Below are 9,934 nucleotides of genomic sequence, written 5' to 3'. Positions count from 1 at the left end.
AAGTGCAAGGCCCTGGGTTCGGTCCCCAGCTCAAAAAAAAAAAAAACCAAAAAAAAAAAAAAAAAAAAAAAAAAAAAAAAAAAAAAGCAAGGTAAGCCAAAAACAGTGGTGCACATCTAAACCCGACCAGGCAGAGATAGGGAGATCCTGTCTTGAGGCCAGCCCGAGTTGCCTTGAGTGACCTTGTCTCACAAAGAAATGATAAAATCGGGCAGTCTAAGACTGCCGTGCGTGGAGCTGGGCATCGTTTCATGACTTACCGCTCAGTTTTATTTCTTCTCCTGTGAAATACCTACTTTGCGTTTGGATTATTTTTCCATTTCTATTATTTATTTCAAACCAAACTCATCAGCTAGCTTAATGATAAAGCCATGGAAGGATTCCCACTAGAGTAAGGAGCAGTTAGATGAAGTAGTAATTAAAGCAGTTAAATAAGAAGAAGAAATGAAGCGCCAAATTACAGAACAGGAAGCAAAATTGTATCTTTAGTGTTAAATGACCTGATTGCATAAGTTGAAAATCCAAGAAAATGACAGGGGAAAAAAATGCAGCTAGTGAGAATTCTATGGGATTGGTAATGTAAAATTAACAAAGAAAATTAATAGCATTCCTCAGACAACAAGAAGTTTATAGTTACAATGGAAGGGAAAAACTGATTGCAATAGCAATGAAGACACAAGGATCATATGAGGAATTTACAACATTCCTGAGGGTCACGATAGAAAGAACTATGAAATAGGAATGAAAAGTCTCATTCTTTACTTGGAAATTGCTTATCCAAACTATTACAACGATGCTCATTCTTCTTAAATTATGCGTGATATTTAATTAACTGGGTGCCTTTTATTCTTGGAATCTGACAGGTTTATTCTTAAAGGTTTGTGAAAAAAATAATACAAACACTCGCAGATATCCAGGAAATTCAGTCACCTCCAAAGAGATCAGCTTGCTTCTTTGTGAAAACATAATTAAAATAAAGAAGTGCTGGAGAACATTCAGCCAGAGCAGTAGAGGGAATGAGGCGCTCGGAAGGAGAACCAGATTAATATGGGAAGTTAGCGTTCCCTGAAACGGCATCTCTCAGGAGAGGCTGAGACTCACTGTTCAGTAAGGCTCCAGCAGCTGGGGGGCGTATTTGTTTTTTTTGTTTTTTTTTTTTTTTCCGGAGCTGAGGACCGAACCCAGGGCCTTTAGCTTGCTAGGCAAGCGCTCTACCACTGAGCTAAATCCCCAACCCCCTGGGGGGCGTATTTTGGAGAACGAGTGACTCCAACTTCAATCATTTACACCAAAAAAGGAGGAAATATTTAAAAGTTGAAAGTGAAGTTACAAAAGTACTAGAAGAAAACATGGAATGCTTTATAGATACCTAGTATATACATGTACATAAGCATATGAATATGTGAATACATATATAAATACAAATGCTTAGTATATATGTGTACATATATATGTATGTAAATGTATATGTGAATACATAAGTATATATATTCTTTTTGGTCTGTTTTTTGAAGCAAGGTCTTACTCTGTAGTCAGGGCTGGCAACTAGTGGCATACCTCTTACCTTAGCATCTCAAATGCTAGCATCACACATGAGCCACCATGCCTAGCACTCCCTCTCTCTCATATATGTGTGTGTGTGAAATTAATATAGATATATTATATATTCATATATATGAATAGCTATATAATAAAAACATGTGTGTGGGTTGTCAGGTAACTCAGCAGGTAAAGGCATTCGTTGTCAAGGCCGATGGCCTGAGTTTGTGTTCTGAGACCCACACGGTGGAAGGAAAGCCGACTCCTGTATTGGTTCTCAGTCTCCATAGCCAACTTCATGTGTCTATATATATCCCAGGAGCCACAAATGAAAGAAAAAATATATCTGTCTTTCTGTCTCTTGATGTGATTATCTCCAGTCGCACCATTTGCCTGTGAGGACGTGAGTTCATCCTTCTTTAAGGCTGGAATAAATTGCTCTGGGTCTCTCTGCCACGTCGTCTTTATCTGCTGTTCTGTCCTGGGTTATCTAGGTTGGTTCCGGAATTTAGCTGTTCTGAATAGGGCTGCAATAAACATTGGTGAAGAATGAAGCGAGGTCCCCCTCTCTCATCCCGTGCACAAATTCATAGGGACCACAACAAGCTCAATGCAGGACCTGCTCATCTGGGTCTGGGGAGATGGCTCAGCAGTTAGGAGCTCTGTTGCTCTTGCAGAGGACCGAGGGTCAGTGGCTCACAACCATCTGCAGCTCTAGTTTCAGAGAGTCTGATGCCTTCTTCTGGTACCACGTGCACATGACGCACAGCATACACGCAGGCAAAGCACCCATGCACACGAAATAAAAGGAAATGAATCTCTTTCTTAAAGGCCTGAAACTCCTAGAGGAAAAAAAATTAAGGAAGATGTTTCAAGATACAGGCACAGGCAAGGATGTCCTTAGCTCTCAGGAAGTAAGGCCATGCTATCCTTTCTAATGTGGGGAAGCAATAGCTTTTTTCTAAGCCATAGGTAGATTAATCGAGGGGCATTTCCTCAGTGTTTCAATGACCTAAATAATATTATGCTGAACACACCAAGGTAGACATCTAAGGAAACTCATTTATCTACATCTATGAGACAAATTCAGCAAAGAGGCACTGGGTCAAAGTGTAAGCCGTGCAAAGTATCCTGATGCACACGGACAATTGGCCAGAGTCTTTGGAACAGTTTGCTCCTCTCTGCTTCCCGAGTCTCTACCTTGTCCCAAGGGTTACCATCCCTCATCCTCACATTCCTTTTTACTATTATTTGTTTGTTTTCCTGGTTATGCATACGTGTGCCTGGGTGTGCATGCCTGAGTCAGAAGACCTCTGGTACCACGTGGGTCCCACGGACGGAACTCAGGTTGCCAGGGATGGCAGCAAGTACCTTCCCCCACCAAGCCATCTCACTGCCTCTTAAGTAACGTTTAGTCAGCATACAAATTAGTAAGCACGTGACAGTTTCATCCATGCAAATCGTTATGCTTGTTTCTTACCTACCCCACCCTAATGGCCTACCTTGTCCCTTCTCCCTCTCTACTCGTCCTCTTCTCCTCCCCAGTAGTCCTTCTTTATGCCTTCACCCCCAAATATTTGCTGCCACTGCTGCCTCTCCCTCTTCTCACTAGACATCTTTCTTCCTCTCATAGTTCTCTTTCTAGGTTTATGGGGTGTGTGTGTGTGTGTGTGTGTGTGTGTGTGTGTCTGTGTGTGTGTGTGTCTGTGTGTGTGTGTGTATGAGAGAATGTGAATGTGTGAGAGTATGTATGAGTACAAGAATGTATGTGTGAGTGTGTATGCATGTGAGAATGTGTGAGTGTGAGAGTGTGTGAGAGTGGTGTGTAAGTGTGAATGTGTGTACGTGTGAGAGTGTGTGAGAGTGGTGTGTAAGTGTGAATGTGTGTACGTGTGAGAGTGACTGTGAGAGTAGGTGTGAGTGTTAGAGATATGTGAGTATGTGTGTGAGTGTGAATGTGAGTGTGTAAGAGTGAATGCAAGAATGTGTGAGAGTGTGTGAGTATGTGTGTAAGAGTATATGCATGAATGTGTGTGAGTGCAAGAGTGTTGTGTGTGTGAGTGTGAGCATGTATGAATGTGTAAGTGTGTGAATGTGTAAGTGTGAGAGTGCGTGAGCTTGTAAAAGTGTACTGTGAGTGTAAATGTGTGAGTGTGTGCATATATGAGTGTGAGCATGTGAGTGTAAGTGTGAATGTGTGGTGTGTGTGTGAGGTACGTGTGAGGTGTGAGTATGTGTGTGAGAGAGCACGTGTGAGGGTATGGTATGTGTGTGAGAGTGTGGTGTGTGAGTGTTAGAGTGTGTGTGTATGTATATGTGTGTGTGTGGTGTGAAAATATGTGTGTGAGTGTAAAAGTATGTGTATGAATGTGTGAGTGTGAGTGAATGTATGAGTATGTGTGTGTGAGAGTGTCAGTATGTATTAGAGTATGTGTGAATGTGTAGGTATGTGTGTGAGAGTGTATGTGTGTGAGAGTGTGAGTGTGTTAGAGTATGTGTATGTATATGTATGTGTGTGAGAGTGAAAATATGTGTGAGTGTAAGAGTATGTGTATGAATGAGTGTGAGTGAATGTGTATGTGTGTGTGAGTATGTGTATGGTTGTATGTATGAATGTGTAGGTATGTCTGTGAGAGTGTGGTATGTGTGAGAGTATGTGTATGTGTGTGTGAGAATGTCAGTGTGTATTAGAGTATTGTGGAGTGTATGTGTGAGTGTATGAGTGTGAGTGTGTGTGAGAATGTGTGAGTATAAGGGTATGTGTGTGAATGTGGTGAGTGTGAGAGTGTGTATATTTATATTACTATGATAGAAAACAGGCAATATTTGTCTGAATCTGGCTCATTTCAATCTTTTCCATTATTAGTAAGGCTGAAGATTTGTGGGAAATTATTGGGCTGGAGGTGCGGCTCAGTGCGCAGCACTTGCCTGGTATCTGCAAGGCCCTGACCCCTGGCCCCAACCCCACAGCGTATTTTATAAGGATATTTATCTTGGTGTCATGCTGGGAATATTTTCCTAGCTAGGATTTGTAATGTGAATAATATTTAAAGTTTCAAGTACCCATAACGAAGGTGGAATACTGTAATAAAGTCTCACATTTCCGACACCCAGTGTCAACTGTTATTGGCAGTTTTGTTTAATCTCTGACCCCCAAAGCCTTCCTCTATTGTTTTGAAGCAAATCCCAGACATATCTCTTCCTGCAAATACCATTTTTCCCCCAAAAACATTTCTGCTGTGTGGTGTCTTTGACACAGGGAAAGAATGTGTACAAATCAAATCAGAAGCGAACAGTCTTCCCGTTATCCTGGCAACACCTCCTCAAAAGCACCTTCTGGCCCCCACCGACTTCAAATGCCAATTGGATTTTCTGGCTTGCTCCTTTGATCCGTTTTCTTTGACACTGAGACCTTACTGCGGCAATTACTATGGGCTTAAGATATATATGTTCTCATATTCGATGTGACAAGCGTGCCAGGCTCCCATTCAGCCTTTTTTCCTTAGAGTTTTATGAATTCCCTCAGTCATCCTTGTCCGGATAATGGCAGAGTTCTTAAATAAGACTCCACTCAAATCTCAGTGGAGGTGTTCATTCCCGTGCTAGAGTGTGTAGATGAGTGGGGGGAAGACGAACACCTTTACAATATGGACTCCTGCTTAAAACAAGGCCTGGCTCAAATTGTTGCAAAACTGTGAGCTTCATCACTGCAGATGGGGACTCCTAGAGACACGCCAGAGCAGATACCAGCGGATACCACGATGGCGCCCTTTGCATCTGTGGCCTTTGGCTTCCTCTTATTGCTATCATTGACAGCTTCCGGTAAGGCCTGGAGCTGTGCCCCACCCCACCCACAGACAGCTTTCTGCAACTCGGACCTGGTTAGAAGGGCTAAATTCATGGGTTCCCCAGAAGTCATCGAGACCACCTTATACCAGCATTATGAGATCAAGATGGCTAAGATGCTCAAAGGATTCGACGCTGTGGGAAACGCGGCAGATTTCCGGTTTGCCTACACCCCAGCCATGCAGAGCCTCTGTGGATATGTCTACAAGTTCCAAAACTGCAGCGAGGAGTTTCTCATCGCCGGCCGCCTAAGGAACGGAAATTTGCGCATCAGCGCCTGCAGCTTCCTGGTTCTCTGGCGTAGTCAGCCCTGCTAAGCAAAGGCCTTCTTAAAGACCTACAGTGCTGACCGTGGGGCGTGCACAGTGTTTCCCTGTTCAACCATCCCTTGCAAACTGGAGAGTGACACTCATTCTTGTGGACAGATCAGATCCTCATGCTCTCTGAGAAGGGCTACCGGAGCAGTCACTGCCTGCCTGCCACGGAATCCCGGCTTGTGCATCTGGCCATTCCTTAGGGTCTCGATGACCTTCCCCCAGCAAAAGCTAAAGCCTGAACACTTTACCTTCTCTCCATCTTTCTTTCTCTTAAATGCTGAAATAAAGAACTATCACACAGTAAAAAAGCAAGCAAGCAAACAAACAAACAAAACCCCACCAAAATATGAACTTTTCCTTTTGGGAAGTGGCACACTGATTGGGTTTCTTCCTGGCTTTGTAGTTATTTTTCTACTCACCGCACTATGCTCCCACTACCCAGTGCCCAGCACGTGAGCTGTGTCCTTCGCCTGTCCCCTCCTGACATTGTACGTTTTGCTTGATAGCCAGAGTGAAATTTTGTATTTTCCCTTTATGATTTCTAGCTGGCTGTTCTTAATAAAATTTTTCAATATTTCCTTTGAAACTACCTACTTTTTCCAATTCGACAATCGGTCTAATTTTCTCTTGATCCTCAAGCTTCGATGGAGACAGTCTGGTTTTTAGCTCTCCCGGTTGAATAATGAAATCGCTTTTTTCCCCCTCTCTTTACTGATCACATCGACTAGAGCTTCCAAATAAAGCAGTGCTCTGTGGTTGCTTCAATCAAGGGCCCCGAGTGTTATGGGACAGCGCTTCTCGTCTGTTTGGCTTATGCTCAAACAAGTCTGCTAGGAACACATTTTCCGTATACACTAGGAATCTTTACAATATGCCTAGTTTTCAGCTCAATTCAAATTTTAAAAAAGTATGTATCTCGTGTGCGTCCCTGGATAGATAACCTATTTAATAAGAAACAAGCTTGGCTCCCGATTAGATTTGTTCTTTATCTGACTTTAACTTATGCTCGGATTTCTAGAGATGATCTTTCTCCAGTGTCTTGGGGGCTCTCTCAGACGACTGTCCCGTTTTCCTCTATTTCTGAGATGGACGGTGTCAGTGTGTCTCCTGACACTCATAGACGCCACATTCTGGGAACAAGCTTCCTGTGGTCATGTCTGTTTTTATTTTTATTATTCTCCTGCTGCCTTCTGTTTGTGATGCTTTATTTCTGTCCCCATTAATGTTTGCATATGAATGTTGTCGAAAGCTTAGCCGAGAAGGCGAGGAGAGAGAGCAGAGGAAGGACTTGGGGGAGTGAAGGAAAGGGGCTTTGGGGTGTCAATGGAACCAGCATATGACAGCAGAGTGGACCTGAAGAGGACAAGGGGCAGCCTGTGGCATGAGACTCATGGTGTGAAGGGGAAAGGTAGTGCGGTCACATGGACTGGACCCCCAGGAGAAGCAGATGCTGGAGCAGGTTACAGTTGGAGACTTCGGGGCCCACTCGGGTCAAAGTTGTCTTCGGATCGGAGGGAAAATTACAGGCAAGTCACGGTTGGAATTGGAATTGGAGAAGTGGGGCCGCTTGGGCTCATGTTGGGGTAGTTTCGTTTTATCACTTTTATTTATTTACTTATTTATTTATTTTATTTATTTTTATTTTTCATTTATTTATGTTGAGTTATTTTTGTTTTATTACATTTATTTGTTTATTTTTTACTATTTATTTTATTTTTGTTTATTTATTTTTATTCATTTGTTTGTTTATTTATTTTGCTAACTCAGGTTGCCCTTGAACCTGTTATACTCCTGAGGATGACCTTGAACTTCTGATCTCCCGGCCTCTGTTTCCTGAGTCCTGGAATCACAGGCATGTGCCAACACATGCCAGATGAGTGCTCCAACTGAGCTCTATCTGTAGTCCTGAGAGAGGTCTTCTGTTACTTCCTTTGATTTGCTGGCATTTCCCCGTGATGGCAAACGCTCTTCCACAGAGCCACACCCTCAACCCTTGCTCAGTCATTGGTTCTGTTTTGGTTTGGGTTTTTGAAACAGGGTCTCATTGTGTGGCCCCAGAACTTACTATGCAGACAAGGTTGGCCTAGAACTTGGGGTGACCCACCTGCCTTGGTCTCCAGTATGCTGGGATTTCAGGTACATGTTGCTTTGAGCCCAGGCACAAGATCATTTTTTGTTTGTTTGTTTGTTTGTTTGCATCGTTTTGCAGACTTGTGTCATATGTTTCCTGATTGAGCTCTGAGTGTAGAGCAGGACTGAAGGGCCAGGTGAGGGTTTCGATGGGTGAGTGTGGAAGACAGACGCTGAGGCCAGGTGGGTACAGAGGTTTCAGGAACCGGCAAGGAGCAGTAGGGACATGAATGACTTGCAGGTCTCTCCTGAGGAGGCTTTCTTATTCTGTCTTTGTTTGATATTTCTGCCTTGAGGCAAAAGTTTCCATTTTTGCCCTGTCACAAAACAAATAGAGTGCATCCTGGTTTCAGCTAGATCACTTATGTAACGGTGTCCACGCTCTGACACTTCTTGACGGTTAAAAAACGTGGATGGAGTTGGGAAGTTCCGCTGGAACTCCAGCAAGGGCGCTCTACTGGGAGTCAGAGGAGGAGTGGGGTCGCCAGTGGATGCGTGAGCCCCTGCTTGCTCTTGGGAAGCTGGGGGGCACTCGGGGGACACATGGGAGAGCAGTTTGGGGCCTTTCCTTTTGCTTACTTCCTCTGAGGTTATCTCCGTGACCTTGTTCCTCTCCACAGCCTGTGCACGAATGCTCCGTGCAAGTCTCATTTTCCTCCACTGCTGCTGACAATCTTTCTGCCTCTGTCCTTTGATTAGAAGCTTCTAGATAAAACATTCTCCCGGGTTTCAGTTCTGTCTGCTTTATGCTCTTCCTCAGTCTCTGCTGCCTCCTGGCCTCCTTGGACTGCTCCTTTGGGGTCCAGTGCACGGGTCACCCCCCAAAACCTCCTCACGGAAAGCACTCTCCTTCTTTTTGCCCTGCTTCTCTCCCCACCCCAAGATATTTCCCATCCTCTCCTTCCTCCTCCTACTTCCCCTTTTCTTCCTTCTACTTCCCTCTCTTTCCTTTCCTATCTCCTATCATCCTCCTCTCCCTCTTCCTTTTTTTTTTTTTTTTTTTCCTGAGCTGCGGACTGAACCCAGGGCCTTGCGCTTGCTACCTACCACTGAGCTAAATCCCCAACCCCCCTCTTCCTCCTTCTTGCTCTAGCTCCCAGCCGCTGTCATTTCCTTCTAACCCTACCTTTTTGATTACCAGGCAACTCTCCTCTCTAACTTCCCACTCTAGTGCTCCCAGAGCCCAAGTCTCCAGACCCTGCGACTTTAATTTAAATGCTCTAAGAGACCACATTCTCCCTCCTATCCCCTGCCCTCCAATCATCTCCAAATACCAATTTTCCAAGTTCTCTGGCCCCCAAGCTAGCTTCTCCTTGTGCTTTCTCTTGGGCTTTTCTCTTGTTCTCCCAGGAAACTCGGGAAGGTTCAGGCCTCCCTTGCTCTACCCAATCCCCCACCCCAGCTGCCTGACCACCTCACCCCCTCCACTGGGCTTTTCTTTCCTTGGGGCAGGGGCAGCAAGCTCCAGTGATCCTCTCCTCTCCGCCCCTGCAGCTCTGAGGTACAGGCAGCATCTCATCTGCATTTTATGGGGATCTGAACTCAAGTTCTTAAGTTTATATTGTTTACAACTCATCCTCTCTTATCTGGTGAGCGATCTCCAGGGCGCAGTTGTATGTTATTTTTGAGAGACACATAATTGAACAACGTTTGTGGATGCAGTATGATTTTTCTTTTTTGATGTATGCATACATTGTGTAATGATCAGGACCAGGACAGTCAGCATATCTGTCACTCCTAACTGTCACCATTTCTTTATTTCAAAAGAGCAGGGACAGGGGGGTTTGGAGCGTTCACAGCACTTTCCTATTTCCCTTTCATAGTTACACATCATTACCTAAAAATAATCACAAAGTTCTTCTCTCCCTCATGACAAATAATGGACGCTCATGGTAGAAAATTTGGGAAACAGAGATAAAGACAAAGAAAACCCTAGGAGGCCGCCATGGTCTCGCCAGCCTCAGGCGATAACTGCTGTTAGCAGGGACAGAACCATACGGTCTTTCAGAAACCTAAACTTAAGTTCAACTCAGAGCGTCTACTGTTGGACAACCTGATTTCTGAGTTCTTAATAATCACTGTATCCATCTATTTCCGCAAGT

At 44.2% G+C, this 9,934-nt stretch overlaps 1 pseudogene; it reads left to right on the top strand.

Moving 5' to 3' along the window:
* Positions 1-5,173: 5,173 nt before the first annotated feature.
* LOC116902919 lies at positions 5,174-6,970 on the top strand (annotated as a pseudogene).
* The last annotated feature ends 2,964 nt before the right edge of the window (positions 6,971-9,934 follow it).

Source organism: Rattus rattus, chromosome 6 (genome assembly GCF_011064425.1).
Source record: "Rattus rattus isolate New Zealand chromosome 6, Rrattus_CSIRO_v1, whole genome shotgun sequence".
Classification (NCBI taxonomy): domain Eukaryota; kingdom Metazoa; phylum Chordata; class Mammalia; order Rodentia; family Muridae; genus Rattus; species Rattus rattus.
Note: the sequence above shows the minus strand (reverse complement) of the source record. Positions and strands in the feature narration are given on the sequence as shown.